The sequence below is a fragment of the Diuraphis noxia genome, unplaced genomic scaffold (assembly GCF_037042655.1).
Source record: "Diuraphis noxia isolate RWA-SAM2 unplaced genomic scaffold, SU_Dnox_SAM2 contig0003, whole genome shotgun sequence".
Classification (NCBI taxonomy): Eukaryota; Metazoa; Arthropoda; class Insecta; order Hemiptera; family Aphididae; genus Diuraphis; species Diuraphis noxia.
In genome coordinates this window covers 57743979-57763638 of record NW_028301713.1, presented here as the reverse complement: position 1 = coordinate 57763638, position 19660 = coordinate 57743979, and the positions used below count along the sequence as shown (strand labels likewise).

The 19660-nt window shown below is 27.8% G+C and overlaps 1 protein-coding gene and 1 long non-coding RNA gene across 3 annotated transcripts in view; both read right to left on the bottom strand.

Moving 5' to 3' along the window:
- LOC107173388 (glutamate-gated chloride channel-like) overlaps positions 1–17337 on the bottom strand; it is an 82128-nt gene extending 64791 nt beyond the window's left edge. The window contains exon 1 of the mRNA XM_015523947.2: positions 16900–17337. The gene's annotated coding sequence lies outside the window, so the exon portion shown is untranslated. The remainder of the gene's footprint in view (positions 1–16899) is intronic.
- Positions 8378–19660, bottom strand: part of LOC149057583 (uncharacterized) — a 99130-nt gene continuing 87847 nt past the window's right edge. The window contains exons 2-3 of one of the 2 annotated variants that reach the window (XR_016191053.1): positions 9018–9201; positions 8378–8943 (exon numbers count right to left, since the gene is read on the bottom strand). This is a non-coding gene — a long non-coding RNA (uncharacterized LOC149057583). Of the gene's footprint in view, positions 9202–19660 lie in introns of both variants that reach the window. The other variant, XR_016191052.1, reaches the window with a different exon arrangement.

Sequence of the window (19660 nt, the reverse complement as noted above, 5' to 3'; positions counted from 1 at the left end):
TATAGTCAATCAATAAATAATTTTTTGACGTTATTACTCCGTATTCGTATCAACTTCCATCGAAAAATTATCTGACATCATAAAACATTACATTAAAAAAATTAATTTAATTTATAAAGAACAAATTATTTTTAAGAAACTAATCGACACTTTTTAGCAATACGAATTATAAGAATCACATCTGGTCAGTTTTATACATAATATAATATAGGCAGGTATAATATGGTATTTTATTGGTTGGTTTAATCCTCATCTGTTTTTTGACCTAGTTCTTCGCTCGAAACAATACACAAAACGTTATATCATACTTTTCGTTTGATCGTGTTTTTAGATCACAATAGTTCACTGATTTAAAAAATATCGTCTTTTTTGTTTGGAAACTAGGCAATGTAGGACAATGTATAATATTAATACGTTCAGAATGAGCAACGTTCATATTATGAAGTATTATAAAAAGAAAAAAAGTCCTTTGAAAACGACCACACTTCGTGCGCATTCGTTGCTCATTATACACTCGCCTAAATCCCGTAAATACAGTATTATATGGGTTGCTGTTTTCTAGGCTTTTTACACTGATGCACAGTAAAAGACTTTTGATGTGCATGTTATTATTATTATTATTTTTTTTTTTTTTTGAATAACCGTCACTCTTCACACGTGAATAAAAATGAATGCGCACATTTTTCACCATGACAATTCGTAATACAATATATTATGGTTTACATCATATATATCATATGCATTATTAATGTAATAGTTTCGTCCAAAAAACATCGGTTGAGGTAAAACATATTTCTTATGCTGCACTTAGGACCACTATATAACATTATACCTATACTATTCAAATATTGTAATCGCGGTTACTAAACTGTAATCAAATGTATGTATACGGTCAACGGGGTACGTTGTCGTCGTATATTCCAATAATCAATTAAATTTGACATATCATGTGACTGCATATCAGTTCAATACAAGTTATGAGTGCGATCTGATCATTAATTCTAAAATGTAAAAATGATATGTCGCTCTGCTTAACAGTAGGTAGTTTACAAATGGGTTACTGTAATGGGTGGTATTAAAGTTGAATTCATTGATATAATATCATTGTATTCGAAAAACGATTCTGAGTGGGGACGGTTTGTCAGTTTAAGATATTTTATAACATGTTAATTATGTCGTTATTTAAAAAAAAAAAAAAATGTAGGTATACCTATAAAATAAACTTCAAATTGATTAATTTGATTAAATCAGATTCATTATATATAGGTACCCGACTCACTCAAACATTAACGACATGAACTATGAAAATTAGAATATAAAACAGAGATGGAAAACGCTTTTGAAAAATTAAAAAAAAAATGTTATTAGATCAAAAGATAAAAAAAAAAAACTTAACTAAGAACTAAAACAATCAATACAACGAAAACGAAAAAAAACGGAATTAATTAATAAAATGAAAACGAGATTGAAAAATAAAATAAATTATAGCATTATTACACTATAATTATACCGCGAAAAAAAATAAAAATACGTTACGTATATAGTATTTACTTACTCTTTGGTCTTTAGTTCTTTATCAATGCATTAACAAAAAATAAAAACGTAATTTAATTTAATTTTAATTTTAAATTTTCTTATTTCCATATATAAAATATTAATTATAATTTTGATTTAAAATTGAAATATTAAGAATAATTAATTTTAACTTTTAAGTGCATTCTTATTATATTGATTGTTACTATATAAGTTAGGTATAAAAAAAAATAAAAAATTAATTATCAAAAACTTTATTTGGAACAATATAGAAAAATAACGTTTTTAAAAATGTTATTTGGGAACGATATTTAAAAATAATGATTTAAAAACGTTAATCAAAAACAATATTTTCCAAATTCAACTATCAAAAACGAAAAAATTAAAAACGTTTTCCATTCTTCATACTATACTCTAGAAATTTAAGTATTCTCGAATAACATTTTTAAATTACAACAATATAACTAAAATTGTTAAGCTTGATTATTTAGTATGTGATTTCTTCAAAATTTGAACTTAAAATAACTATAAAAAAAAACTGTGTTTGTGTAGTTTTTAGATTTTTTTTGCTATAAAATTAAATACTTACGTGAAACCTAGTATACACTTTCAATCCTAAGCTATTAAAGTTCAACATTTTATAGATTTTTAACAATTAAATAATTTGTGAATTTTGAATTAAATTCATTTTGTCAACATTTTAAATTAAAATGGTTATAAAAAAAATAACACGCCTATGTATTTTTATATTTTCCAACTATTATATCAACTAATGGGGAAACTTATATTAAATTTTTAAGTTTTTTTACCCAATAAATAACATTTTATTTACATTTATAGAATAAAAAACAAAAGAAAACATAAAATTTCAAATGTCTATAAATAACTTAAACATTTTTAAAATATTTTGAAAATGTTATCAAGTACAGAAATTGATATAATAATAAACATAATATGGTTAAATTTCGAATTCTTAAAACTATTTGTTTTTGAATTACAACAAAAATAATGATTTCCGTACAAGAGAAATTGAGTGAATATTCAATGTTGTAATTCAAATGCTCATAAAAATTTAATTTGACTTTCCGGTATAATTAAAAACGGTAAAAAGGAGTAAGACAGGGGTGTATCTCGTCCCCTTTGCTGTTAAACTTGTACATTGAAGAAGAAATGAAAGAATTGAGAACAGAGATAAAGAAAGGAGTGCGAATAGAAGGAACAATGGTTACTGCATCAAGATTTGCGGACGTCATAGCTTTTGGCGCGGAAAATAAAAACTACCTACAAAATATCCCTAGTAGCAATAGATAGAATACTAAAAAATAAGGATGGAATATTACTGAACAAAAAGAAAACGAAAGTTATGGTATGCATCAAAGCCAATCCGGTTCGACTCAACTTAAATATCGACAATGAACAAATAAAATAAGTACAGCAATTCACATATCTAGGAAGCAATATAACAGAGTATGCCGCGCTAAAACAAACATAATCTGCAGAATAGCACAGTCGATAAGAGCCTTTTAAGATAAAAGCCACATATTAACTACCAATGGTGTCAGCCTGAAGAAAAGGAAAAAATTCCTAAAAAGTTATATATGAAGTGTACCCCTCTTTGAATCCGAAACCTGGACAATAACTTCAATGAAAAAAATAGGCTAGAACTAGAAACCATTGAGATGTGGTGCTTCAGAAAAATACCATAGATCGAGAGGGTTACGAATTAAAAAATACTAGAGAAACTAAAGGAACAATGACAAATATGGAAAAGTATTCAATCAAGAAGAGGCAAGATGAAAGGATACATAATATTATTATATATTTATCAAAATTAATGAACTTATTGATGTTTATCATATTTTATTGTAATCTGTACGTATATTTGTATGTAGGGGTACGTTTTTACATCTAGGTGATTAAAAAAATTCTATGATAAGTTTTAATAGATTGTGAGAATTTGGTTCTCTAAGAGTTAAGTAAATATCTGATTGTTTGGAATACGATTGCATACAGCATGTAAAATAATAAAAATTTGAATTGAACTCGGCTAATAAACACGCATATAAGTGTGGTTTGTTCTGTCGATATACATGTATAAAAATGTACACGTACTTATATATTGCTTATTTGAAATACCACAATGCACAGGTACAATTTAACTTTTAAGTACATATTATACTAACATCTGAGCACCAAACCATATTTTTTTATTTCTGCACTTTAAAATTCGTTACATGGAAGGAAAAACAATACACCACGTTTCCATTAGACTGTGGAGCGTTGCGGTTCTGAAACATTTTGTACTTCTGAAGATATATATATATGTTTAATACAATAACATACTACATTCACAGTGTAAAATAAAAGTGTCTACCTAGTCGGATTTAGAAGCAATTCAAAAAAACGGCGTGAATATAATATTATACTTTCAACGTTTATTTTACACATTGAATCAACGCCCAAACGACTGTTTTCATTGAAATATTGTTTCCCAAACGTTAAAAAATGCATTAAACATCGTATAGTTAAACGTGCATATGTATATTATGTTTGCATATATTCCATTTGCAGCAGAAAACGTTGTTGATAAAATAGAACTCTGTGGAAAATAAGTATAGTATAAACTCTTTGTGTTCCCTACTCGCGTTATAATGAACTTTTGAAATATTTCTCATATACGATGTGTGTACCTACTGTATACGCTGATTGCTGGTATATTATACACTTGTACACAGTAATATACTTATAAAGACATACAAAGTATAACAGTGCTGTTTTCGACATTGTTACTGATTTGGCTTTCTGTTTTATTTTTTTGATTCTGTTAAGAAAATTTAAAAAAAAAAGGCCTGAAAAATCTGCGCTCATTTAATTGGATGTCAAATTGTCAACCATTGTTATTATAAAATATCTACAATTCCATATTTTTTGTTATGTAGTCTTTGATAGTACAGCATGTAGGTAACTACAATATCATAATATACTTACTATAATCTTTTATTTACCACACTCTAGAGACATTATACGACCATACGACTTGTCAATAAGCATTGGTTATTGCTAATTTCATTTTAAAGAGATACATGATAATCTGAGACGGTATTATTATGCTTTATTCTTCAATATTTTTTAAATATTTTTCATTATTATTGTAATTTAGTTGAATTTATCAATAATAATATGTCAGTCAAAATCTCAAGGCTTCTAGGAATATGTATGTATATTAAAATAAGTATTAATTTACGAAGGTTGTTTTGTTTTTATTACTACGTACTGCTGCCATGTATCTTGTTTGGACTTTTTTTGGATACATGAATATGAAAACTTCATTATCACAACTTAAAAATTAAATGTTTAGTGTATTAGTCTAGTATATTATCTTACCACTTTAATATTTAAAATACCAAATATTAAATCATGTTTCTGTTGAATGTTAAATATAGGCAATTAAAACTCTTATATATATATTGTTTTTTCTGGCCATACTACTCTCCAAGAGTTTTAGCCCTCACTACACTATATCCCGCCACTTTTCCCTGTCTTGTACGATTTCATGCCAATCCTCCTATACCCATTGTGTTAAGATCTTCTGTTACACCATCAATCTATATCTTTTTGGGACGTCCCCATGGTCGTTTTCTTACAGGTTTCCATTCGAAAGCAACCCATATATAGTCGTTTTCTTCTCTTTTTAGGATATGGCCTAACTATTGGAATCTTTGACCTTTGATGAAGTAGAGCCAAATTCATCATTACCTGCAGTTCTTCTGTTCTATCTTCTTCGCCAACTTCCCACATACGTGTCAAACCAGGACTGCATATTTTTGCAGAATGTTCTTAGTCTCCTCTCCGTAGTCGTCATAGGCGTGCGTAGATTTTGACCGCAGGGGGCCCTTAAAATTTTTTCAAAGATTCTTGTACTAATGAATACTAGTATAATTAAATATTTAATTGTTAATTTTATAAAGTATTTATTTAATTCAATACGTATACAAATATAAAAATGAATACAAATAAATATAAAGGTATTAAAATACATAATAATAATAATACATAATTATAATAAAAATAAATAATAATAATAATGTGTAACTGAAACAGCATAGTAATACCATTAAAAAAAAATAACTAACACAATTTATATGTAAGAAAACCGAAAATATCTTTAATCGTGATGATAACTGATTAATTAATAACTTTATCACAATATTTATTTATACTATTTTCTATTAGATTAAAACTGGCTCCACTATTTTCATGTAAAATGTAAAAATGTTCGTTGTCTAGTATAATATAGATATCTATAGATATATGCATTTATTAAAAAAAAAGCCTGAGGTCGCAGCCCCACCCCCCCCCCCCCGTACGCACGCCTATGATGGTAGTCGTCGTTGATGTCCAGACTTCACATCCATTTGTCAACATGAGTCTAATAATTGACACATATAATCTCATTTTGGATCTTTTCGACAGCATTTTAAGTTAAAAATTTCAGTAATGCATTAAAGGTTTTTTCCGCTTTGTTCTTATAAATATTTATTTCTTTAGACCAATCGTTTTTTATGCTCAAAGTTGCTCCTAGGTATTTGAATTCTTTGTGAATTCTTTCACTTTTTAAAAAGTTGGGCCTTCCCTTTGTCGCGGGTCTGTATTGCTATCACACTTACAGTATACTGTGTATTCCTAATATATTGTTACAATAGCAATTAAAAAATAAAAGAAAAATATAGTCACCTTTTTTTTTACAAGCATTAAAATTTTAATTTTGACAACATACGTAAAAATCACGAAAATTTGCAAATTATTTTAAGCTAGAAATTCATTAAAAAAATGTATTTTTAAATCTAAGATTCGAAAATTTTTAATAATCTATAATATATCCTAGACAGATAAACCGTTTCCGCTCAAAATTGTTTTTCGTGTACAATATGATATAATATCATTGTATTCAAATTTAATTCCATCCATTACAGTAACCCACTTGTAACCTACTGTACAGCAGAGCGACATCCACAACTTACCCGCTTTTTTTTTTTATTTATCATTTATTTAGGGTGTAAAAGTGTGCAATAAAGTTTCACTCTGTTATACCGGTTGTAAAATTTAACACAGCTGGCGCTTAAATGAGGCAATTTTTTTTAATTTCTTAGTATTAAAATAATCCATTTGCAAAACTGTAAAAATTAAAAAAACTACGCTTTAATGTATCTATACACCACATTAGTTATAATTTATTTTGATTAAAATAATGCAAAAAGTAAAAATCCTAGACACTTAAAAAAAAAATTTAACAGGTTATTTATCATAGATAACATAATATGACATTTTGTACATCTTTTTGGCTAATACAATATCATAGATATATCAACAATTTTGTTGCTGTATTTTTTTAAATTTAATTGTTAAATTCCTTTACACTGTTTTGAATTTTGATTATTAAATTCTGAGCTTAGATGTATTGTATTTACAAGAATTTGCGTTTTAATTTTTTTTTTTTGGTGGTCATTAACATTTGGGATAGATATTTTATTAAATGGATTATGGTATTCTGAAACCAACCTTGATATAAATACACTTTTAGACTCATTTAATAATGAAGTTTATGATTTACAAAAAAATGATATGTACTTTATTATGCCATCTAATAAAGTTTATAATAATATTAAAGTGCATTGCATCTGTTTATTCAGTTACTAGGTCAATTATTCAATGAATTCAAATGAAAATTGTATGCAATTTAATGTAGGTACATAGACTAAAACTTGTTAAATTATGGGGGTGTTTGTCTGGTCTATATTTCTTTTTGAACACTTCAATGGTTATCATTGACTTTTAAACGCCAAGCTCTGTGGTTGAAGTCATGCATGTCTGTCACATGTCATTATCTTAAATTTTTGGTAAGAGGTAAGACTTTTAGGCACAATGGCAGATTTTTCAAAGAAGGATTTACGCAGTCTTCCTCTAGTTTTTTTTCCATTTTCTGTTCTATAATTATAATGATAAACTCTTTGTATCTAAGCAGATATATTTTTCTTTTCTATTTTATATGCATCTAGTGGCGTATCCGTGGTAGAGGTTCTCCCGAAATTTTTTAGATGATAACAAAATTTTCATTAATACATTATTTTCAGATTTTTGAATGTTCTATTCAGCTTATTCCTGTCGCTTCAATGGTAGTCTACGCAAATTATTTCAGGGTAGACAAGGCGCATACCAGAACAAATTTGATAACATTTTTCTAAGGTTTATAAACCTATATATAGGTATTTTTTTTTTCCTTATACCTAGCATTTTAGCCTGTTTATCATACCAACATACTCATTTACCAGTGCAAGGCATGACAATCAGCTGCCATTAACAGTAGAGCTGTCATGGTGTAACATTAACTGACAATTAGAGTATCGGTGAAATATTAGAGATTTGAAAATCACAAAACATCGAAAAATAGTTTTTTTTCAAATTAAATTTACAAGCACAATTATTAAACCATTAAATATCTCGAACTAATACAATTTTACTAACAAAAAAAAAAAATTTAATATTTAAATAAATATTAACAAGGGCTAATATATAATATATGTTTAAAAATATCAAAAGCATCAAAAATCAAATATTTTTTACAAGTTGTATATTTTTATGCCTAAATTTCTAAATATTTTTATTAATTAGATTTTATTTTGAAAAAATTTGTAAAAATAAAGTTATTATTTTAATAACAATTTTTATTGTTTCAATTAGGTAGTTCAGTTGATCACAAATATATATCACATCTATAGTTTAAAATATTTATGAAAATAAAATAAAAATTGCTTATGTACCTTAAAAAATTTAAATAGTCGTAACAACAATATTTATGAAGAACCTAATGGTATTACATTTTTAACCTCTACCTGTTATAGGTACCTATGAGGCTCAGTTTACTATCATAATCTAACCACAAAGTTGAACCTCAAAGCATTTTTACTGCTCTAAAATATAATGGCAGATGGTAAAAAATCATTATTATAAACAGAATCAGAAATCAGAATCTAAAATTACAGAGTAGAGATTTTATGCTTCTATAGCTAAAAATCATTATATATTTTCAGTTTTTTATCATCGCACCAACCATATACTTATACATTTGTATCTTTTTTAGTGTTTACAAAAGATAATATAATATTTTTGCTGTTTGGGGTAAAGAAAAAATGTAATTTGTTGTAAATCATTTTGTTGAAATAAAATATGTTTATTAATATGTCGTTACGTTCACGGTGCCTCCGCCAATAGCGATGCCGCGGTTCTCAGCGTCCGGTTCGGTTGCAGACCTGCAAGTCAATCGACCGACGAGGCTCAGTTCCAGGCAACGGACGATCCAGGCTAATTTTTTTTTTATTATAATCTTAAAATGTTTCGTCACATAATATGGTGCTATTACAAGTAATAATTTTTAAACAATGGATTAAAATTATGCTAGATACATGAATGAATTTTTAACATTATACAGTTATAGTTATATATAGTATGAGTGTAAGTGTATTCTTCTATGGGCCATCAGATGATGACTCTTCACTATCCGTTAGGAGAATTTCCTGAGAGAGTCGAGGTCGTAGATGTCTGTTTAGTGTTATTTTCCGTAAGTAGTAGTGATGGGTTCCGTCCAGGCTAAATATTAAGTCAGCCAATCTCCTGAGGACCAACAATCGTCAAATTAACATCGTCAAATAAGTTTCGGGATGGTTCAAGCGCCCCAGTGTCGTTGTTTGGTACGAGATGCCGTACTTTGTGCTCTCATTATTTTTAATGATGATTTTCATCGATATTAACCACGCGACCAGTCGCTCTATCTTAGAGACGAGAAACCTTATCGACATGCCACCGATGCCCAACGATCTGTTGCCAGATAGTACGCGACACGGCTTTTATGTTTTGCGCTCCGTCTCTGTCGTCGTCCAGCAACCTTGCGCGAAGTTTCGCCGTATCGTCTTGCGTTGTGCTCCGCCCTTTTGTGAACCGGTGTGCCACCACCAGTGGGTGGGTGGAGATGCAAATTTTCATTGCGTTTTAGGAAGTGTTATCGTTGTGCAGAATTTGCGACAATTTCATACCACATAGATTTGGTGTGTGGCGTATACCCTCCTAACGCGACGGCCATACACAATAAAGTGGTCAGGCTATGGCCTGCACCGATCATTGGACTCGACGCCACTGATTTTGACCATATAAATAGCTACAAAATACCTATCAGTATTTTGTACGAAACTCGCAGCGCAAAACGAAGGGGTCACTATCATGACTATCCAGCCACTCACTGCGCACTCGCAGTGGATACGGAATACAGTTTTTTTCGCAGGATTACCCAGGTTTATTGTTTGAGGGCGAGTTTTGTAAGTCTTTACGCCCATTAAAAATCATTATTGCGTTATTTTGTAGACAACTATTGTATTTTTCTTAGAATTTAAGTGTACTACCCTTGATGCAATAAATAATGTAACTATCAATGTTATTAAAGCATGTGTGGTAAAAAAAAAAATATGTGATGATAGAAATATGATGTTTGGGTAAGCGGATGTCCACTTTTTCCCACTGCCATTGTGTCTTTATAAGTCATAACCGTCATAATATATTAAAATATCGATTTCACGTTAAAATTTAGTGTTCTTGTCGACAGTTGTAGCAATATTATTATTACGTAGTAGATATACGAATATGATCAATTTTATGAAATAGTATGCAATGCATGTCTGCATGTACGCCTATATAGTATGAGAAGTGTTGTTCTTTCATCCTAGTTTTTCGTATGACATTATATTATTATGTGTAGCTGCAGCGTATTAAAATGAACAGAAAACGACGTGCTCGCCTATACCATTCGATTTTACGATGTTTGTGCCGTCACGCCGTTATGTCTTATGCCCCGTCAATAATGTATGAATTTCATTATTTTGCAAACGCCATTTTCGCGACACGGATTTCTATTTCAAATGTCTTCGTTTTTTTAATTTTAAATCAAGAGTTCTCAGTCACGTATCTCCTCACTATGCGTATTATTTATTGATTTATTTGAGCACGTGTTGTTTCCCTGCACTCAGACAACTCAGTACATGCTACCTACCTAAATTAATTTTTAAAACAACAATATACACTTTCTGTATAAGTACATGGCAATATAAATGATGTGATTGCAACCAGAAATAATCGTATCAATACCTATATAATATATTGTTTAATATTTCAAATTTATTTTTAAAAATGGTCCCTTCTGGACGAGTAAAACGTGTATATAGCATTATTACTCGTATACAACAAATGCAACCGAATAATAATCTTTCACCAATGATATAAATCACTCTGGAAATAGGTAAAACATATTATGCCCATACTTCGTTGTAAATCAAATAGGATTTTTATAGCATTCTTTCTGGTTTTTAGTGTACAATGACAAGAATTTAAATTTAATAATCCGGCCTTTGTATAAATTGTTTTGTCTATCGATGTTCAGTAAAACAGTATTTGGAATTACTTATTCCTCTGATGAAACTCCAACTTTTATATACATTACGTCATCAAAAATAAGTCAAAATCACTGTTATGGAGTTCTGTGAATTTAAAATTACTTTTTATAATCTATCTATTTAAATCGATGCATTGCGATTACAATATCGGTTTATTGACGGAAATGAGAAATAATTCTTTATCAATACTGTATTTTTTGTAATTTTGAATATTTGTATTATAATATATCTCAATAAGGTTAAGTTATTTTATGCACTCTACCACTAACATCTTAAAATACATTTAAAAAAAATACAGTTAAAATTAAACACATGAGTAATATATTAGTTAATGGTTAATGGTATATTGTTCTCCGTAAAGATTATGCTGTTATTATTATTTTTTATTGAAAAAATAAAATAAATCTTACAATTTCAAGTAATTCAAAATACAATTTATGCGGAATCGATGGAATAATATAATATAAGCTATGAAATTATGAGTATCAATAATCTCCACATATATAATATAATGGCTACATTTTATGGAAATAACAAATTCTTATAAATAGGTACACACGTAGGCACAAATATAAACATAACATATTTATGACTACATTGCGATTATTATTTTATGATAATTATCCTTATTCCTTTGAAGGCCATCGAATATGGTTTCTACCGTAAGTACACACAGGTTATCCTCAAAGGTTTACTAATTACGTACAAAGTAGTACAATTTACATTAATTTAACCCATCATTTAAAATTCTAGAGTTAAAAATAGTACGCAAACTTTTATTATATAAAAAATCGCTAATTACTTCGCAATAAATTTAGAATGTGCCAACATTTGCACGTGATTTAATAGAATAGTAATGTGATACGTATCTATATGGCTCATCATCGACAAACCGGGATATACTCTGATACTCTAAAAAGTATTTTATAAAAACTAAAAATTAAGTTCATCAAAAGCTATTTCCTTCTAAATGGAATCTAAAAACAGGATAATAAAATAACTAGATATAGGTACCATGATATCAATACATAATTATTTTGCCATTCCTCCTAAATGTCTACGTATAAAACTAAATATGAATTAATCAAAATTAAAATTACTATATTTTTTTTAATTATTCGTTTTTTTTTTAATGATAATTTATTAAAGTAAAAAATCCATTCACAAATTAAGTAGAGTACCTATTTCCCGTATGAATGGTTCACAGGTAAAAGGAAATACTTAATTTAATTTAAATCATTTTTTTTTTTTTTGCTAGTTATCTTGTGAAAAAATTGTATACCGTATTTTTTCACACTAAAATATAAGTTATTTCTCCCGAATATAAAATTTAAATTAGCTGTAAAAATTAAAAACCATTATAGTAAATAATATGAAAACCAGACTTTCTTTCATTTTTTAAAAAATAGTAATTTCTATTTAAAATACTTCGAGTATTTCCTTTAATCGTTGTATTTTTAATTATGATCATATTTTATCAATAATATATTAGTAGTTAGGAAATATCATTGTATAGTTTAAAAAAGTTATCAATAAATGGATTGGCTATCTCCCATTAAAATGCATTGAAAAAGAGTATTGGATGAAACATGTCATTTTAAATAGATTTATGAACTCAGATGTCTGATCATATTTAATAATTAATACATACCACAGAATAAGAGAATTATTTTGCTGTTCAGATGAGTGAGTGAATATTATGAATATTTAATCGTTTAGATATCCAACTCCCTTATCAAACATATGTACTGTAAGCACGGACCTTTTTGACGATAAAAAGTTTGTAATATTTATGATTTAAAAGTGGATTCAGTTTATCTAATTATTATTATCTATATCGATGTAGTAAATCTCAATAATAAATGCATGGCTATCACTGTCTGGTCGTTGATAAAGTATCTAATTGAATATTCCTCTTAAATTGATCTATATTATGGAAAACTACTATTGTTATTGTTAAAAAAATAAAAAAAATATTACCAACATGAAAAAATCAATAGATTTAACATCATATTATAATTATATATATATGATATTATATATGTACAAACAAAACTTTATGGTAAAATATATCATTAGAATATCGGTAATAAAAGCACCTATTATATTTTTATTATGAAATTGAGATTAAAAAAAAAAAAAACTAATTTTACGATATTTGCTATAAACCACTTAATTACTTAACCACCTACTATCATATGCATTTTGAAAATTAAACTAAGTTAAGTGGAAAAGTATACGAACATGACGAACTAACCAATATTTTATCAACACACGTCGATTATAAATACACGGTATAATTTTAATTCAGAGATGCGCCTACTTTGATTAACATTTGAAATTCTATTAATTTAATTTAAATACATCATCTCAGTGTATGTATCCACGTCTATTGCATTAAATGTTTTCAATATTAATCGTTTAGAGTTGAACTTTTCACAAAATTTTAAATTCAATAAATATAAGTACCTTCCTACCTATTTCTACTTATTTAATTTCCAACCATCCTAAAAGATAAAATGTTGAAAACGTTTATATTAAAAAGTACCATACCAATTTTCATTACAGCTTGAATTATATTTCTGTATATTCTAACTAACATAGTTTCACCGTACACATAGGGAGTAATCAAGTCGTATACACTTTGATTCTGTAAATGGAATACGCAAATATGTGTTGGAAACTCAACAAAAGAGTAATTACTTACAATTAGGATGATATGACAAAATACATGATTCGTTATTGCTCGTGCAATTATTTTTCATAATAACAATAAAAGATATTAAGCTACGACAATAAATTAAGATCTAACTAGACATAATGTTAACCTTGAAAACATATGTTTTTGAATAACTATTAGATGTTTATTATATTATACGTTAAGTATATAACTATGAAATATAAAATTAAACTTATTAGTTATTACAGATACACTGAAAAAATTGAAAGACATCATTAGTTATAATATTATTTGTCTCTCAATATTTAATATCTAGGTACTAATATTATAGTGTTATACGATTATGGGTCGATTTCGAAACCAGTTTTTTACATTTAAAATTATTCAAGAGTTCTTAGTTCCTACTCTGCAGTATTGATTTGCTCGTAAAAGTAACTTACAATTCACACACGAAATCTACTAGATCAAATTAAAACAATAATTATTTGCTTTCACATCTCATTAAACTATCCTAAGAAATCGTGTAAAATCAAGGCTGCAACTTATTAACTTTATTTTAATAAATATTTATCTATCTTAAATATTTATTGTAAATATCTGATATCTATAACGTGTATTGATATTGAGTGAATCTAATAAAATAACAAGTATAAATCAAAAATTATGAATAGTTGGTTATATATTGTATTTTAGCTAATTATAGCTTAAAATAGTGAGAAAAAAATAATATTTATTAATTCTATTAGACAGTAGTTTAAAAAAAAAAATTGCTGAATTTTAAGAGTTATATAGTATATACACACTTGCAAAATACAATAATTATTTTGATGTGAATATTTAGGATTCCCAGCATTAACTATTATTTAAAAATAAATTTCAGTCAAGGACATCGACTTTAATTAATTATTTCAAAATATGATAAAAAATACTAATTATATTATTATTTATAATGTAGGTAATGATGTTCTTATTATTTTTATGTACCTAGTAATAAGTAATAATATTTTCTATCTGAAAATAATATTGTAACCTACCTATCTGATGAATAATTTTTATCCAATATTTATTGCAATAAATTCTGCTTTGTGTCAATTTTTTATTAGCTCGTAAAATACTGAATAATAATAAAAATTTTAATAATTTATTACTCTACATTATATTAATAACATATCGAATTTGCTTTATTTAAAGACAGTGTAATTTCGTTATTATGCACATGCGAATAATAATTTAATAGGCAGGCACTGTTTTGGTCATTTCAAAATCTATATCAGTTAAAAACTGTTATAGGTAGGCATATACAATTTCATTTTTAATAACACAACTGTTAATCACCTTAAAGTATTTTACCTTTTTTAAAGTGATTTAATTACTATTCCGGTACGTCAGTACCTTCATAATAGATACCTATTTATTCAGTGTTATTATTTATTATATGAAAAATCAAAATTCTAAAAAAATAATTATTGTATAGATAAATAAAATAATATAATATACAATCGTACTTTGAAATACGACGAGAAAGACTATGCAGTGGGTATAGTTTTAAAAAAATGTTTAAAAATTTCACTTAGACTAAACCATAAAGTTATTATAATATATTTATATGAGAAGATAAAAGTATTATTTTTAACGATATAACACGGATTTGTTTGTAAGATCATGATATAAATCATCCAGGTATACTTTTTGTCGAATAAAGGGACAGTGAATAAAATAAGTTTGAATAATGCATATAATATATCGTATAAGCTAAACTAAAAAACCATTAAGAAGAGTAAGAAAAAATTAATATCAACAAAATACATTTTTATATGAACAAAAAAATATTAATAAAACAAACAAACAATTTTGAAAAATCAATAAAATATAGGAATAAAAAAAACTAGTACAATATAAATAAAAGTGCGAACAATAATACATTCATCGCTCTACTCAGAATCTAATTTGGAATGGGCTTAAATAGTATACAAAAATAAATTATTAAAAAATAATACGATATAGAGACATTAAATTTAAATACTGTAATAGGTGCATATTTAAAATGAAACAAAAACAAGTATGGACCGTCAATAATGGTTTTCTGTAGAATAAAATAATAAAAATCGATATTTTAAATGTTTTGAAAGAGGGAATAAATATATAGATACAATATAAAGAATTCAGTGATAGCATTAATTTTAGATACTCACAAAAAATAAATTGCTGAATATCGTAGATGACAACACGAAAATCAAAAAATACAAATACCTATGTCCTATATACAGTTTACATAGATAATACAATATTACTTATCTTTTTACATAATATTGTAGCCAGAATGTGTAGAACTTAACAAGCCAAATAATTGAATGTTTTAATTATGAGATTAAAATAATAATTTATACGTAGTCAAATTTCATTTTACGCGATATAATTCAATCGCCACTTGCAATAGAAGTATTTTATAACTTACTAATGTTTTTTTCACACGTGTTGCACACGCGTGTGCGCATTTATGGAAATCCTAACAACAAAAATTCAAATATCAACATGTGTCTTTTGATACAAAACAAAATGAAATATAAGCATAACAATAATAACTTTTGTGAAAGGCTTCGGTAATACTATTTTTTATTATATAATCTATATTATTATTGAAGTATAAAGGTTTTCTTTTATGAAAATAAAAATGCATAATTCTCAAATGTTATAGTCTATGTCAGCTATATATTACATTAAGCTTATTGTCACACTCAATAGTTCAAAATTGAAATAAAGTCACATGAATTTTATTTATTTCAATGCATTCGTGTATAATATAAGTAAACTAAAATGCAAAGTTATCTACAACTCTTACATTAAATCATTCTTGAGTTATTAGAGAAAATTACTTTCTAGTTTAAAAAATAACACAATTAAAATGCAATTTGAAAGACATACATATAAAATTTTTTTTACTATTTGAGTTATTCAAATTAAAAGTATCAGCGAAAAACTTAGTTATGACGTAAGTACTGACGTTATTTAAAAAAAAAATGTATCCGTAGTTACTGAATATTCAAAATATAATATTTTTTCTACTTAACTGTGTGGATTGAGTTTCTCGTCACGTACAAATTCGATTTTCTTTTCATTATTATTAAATTAAAAACCTCATTCTCATTTATTGTATTAAATAAAAAATACGATTTTCGAATAAACTCCACATACCTTTTACGTTCTGTTTTCGGCTCTTTAATCTACGAACCAGAAAATGTCAAGACTGTATTCGCATTCGTTGCAGCAAAGTTTATTGTCTGGTACAATCCAAAAACGGTGATAGTGTGCTATATAATACACTTAGGTCTTATAGGTACGTAAAGCCTAAAATATCGCGAATGCAACTATTAAAAAACCAAAGAGAATAAAAAAACGGTAGTACAATACTAATTGAACCGACGACACCGGTCATTTATACGGTAGTATCACGTCTATTATCAAAACGCATCCGAATCGAACTTTTTCAATAATATCACTGTGTTATTAAAAATATTATGATTATGGTGGATCAACGAGTTTTGTTATCGGCGTACCATAAACGAACAACGGCTAAGTGGGCACTGCGCGAACGACAAATTTAACAATAAAAACATTATGTTGCATACGGCAACGAACGGTTCACGAACCGCTGGGGTGTTGTGATTTGGTTTTTTTTTCTCAATGGTAGTGGTAAAATCACAGTGACGTAGCACCACGATAATGTGCTGTGTGCATGTGAATACCAATAGTGCAGATAGCTTGCTTATCGCGATGCGCACACGTGTAAGTAAAACAACAATTATGTTATTACTACATGTCGAATGTCGGAACAACATTTATCTGAGTTAAAAAAATAGGCAGAGACGATTAGATTGCTATTTTCATAATTTATTGAAATATAATTGTGAGTGTGAGTGTATGTGTGAATGTGAGTTTTTAAAAAAAAAATTAAGTAGTCGGTTTGATCGTCCATGACGCAGAAACACAATTTTCTAATTTGTATTTGTAAGTAAAGGGCTCGCGAATCCATCTCGTTAAAAACCACAACATTACAAATGGCAAATTCATCTCGTTATCGGTTTTATTTTTAGAAGGTTCCGTCGTATTTTACTGACTGAGTTAATTACCTACTATTAAAACATACAGTAATGTTCATTAAAACCCACAAAGCAATCACCAATAAAGAATGGGTTCAATTGTTATTTAAATAACAGCTATAGACGTACCTACTGTAAAAGAACAATATTATAAAATATTTAACACAATATTACATTCACGAAGACGTTGGAATTTAACATCATAAATATTAAAAAATCGCGTGGGTATCGTGAAATTAAAATGAAGATTTAATAATATTAATAACATTTCAATACCTTCTACAAGTCATACGATACTATACCAACTGTAGCTGTTATCGTAAATGGTCAAGTTGTTCGACTATCTGTAATGATTAGTAATAAAATGTAATAATATGTACTCAAGTACTCAATTTGCTTTAAATCACTTTGAAAATCGTTTTATTCGACATTTTTTTTTTTTTTAACCTGCGGAAACAGTCCAATTAGTGGTCTGTTTTTCACTGTGGGGGGGGGGGGTATACGATTGGTTTGGAACACGTTATGTAGGGCGGTAATGATTCGTCACTAAACATCCGAGTGGCCACCGCTCAGGGAACTACCGGCGCTGGCGGACGATGCTTAACCTCAGACCACATTAGTGACTGAGGCCAACCACCAAGCCACTCCAGGCTCGTTGGAATTTATTATGATACGTCTGATAAACCAACGTTAGATATTTTAACTGTACATCATTGAATATCGATATAATTTCGTTTTGCATGCATACTCATCAAGTGTTCGTATTGTTATAATGTATACTGTAGAATGAATACTATTAAATAATTTTAAAAAGTATACTTAAGTCTACGTTATTATCGTCGTACTATATTTGAGAATATTTTTGAACAACACCCAAAGTCCAGTGTTTATAAACGAAACGAAATCGCTTGATTTAACGTGTAAAATCAATAAGGCCAGCCAGTTCGAAACGTAATTTTAAGAACAGATGAGCGATTGTGTTTTGAAGTTTTGAAAATTCAATTAGAAGTGAACATTATGTGATTATATATATAATTAATAATATATATAATATATTATATATATTATATATAAATTATGTTATATATGCGTGGTCGTTAAATTATTGGCAGATCATTGAGATTGAGGGTATAAAATTATATTACATAATCAGTCCGAAGAACGCGCGTAACCGTAAAAAATTTAATGTGAACTATCTAACAAAAATTTCTTTGAATCTCTCACGGTAATGTAGCATACAACAAAGTATTATGATTAATGCGGTCAACTGAACGTTAGAAATCGGAGTCGTGAGTTTTAGTTTTAAACTGGGGGGGGGGGGGGGTGTTACAGGTGTAATAACACCCCCCCCCCCCTAAACCGTGGTATACTTAATATTTTTTTTATCAAGATAAAGATGCATCATAAGCACGAATTATCTTAAATCGTGATTTACACTTATTTATCAAAATTAAGTATATTAGTTTATATTACGATAACAATAATATAAAGTACTAAAGCCGGAATCCAGCATTAATTACTATTTTAGACCGTTCTGTTACGTTTTATCGATTACTCGTTTCATGCACGATTTAATATATCTTTTTATGCAGCGTGTAAGAAAACGTTTACAACTTCTTAATTATTGATTATTTGATTATCATGATAAACTATCGTATACCTACGTAAAGTTATCAATTTTGTGTTTATAATTTTTTCAATTTATTTTGAATAACACCCCCCCCTCCCCTTAGAAATTTCTAGCTACGCACCTGAAGACTTACAAACACTACAGCTGTATAGTGCAAGTATAAACATTAAATTATATCATATATAGGTACGTATGGGCTTTTCAGTATGAAATTAAACGTTGTGCA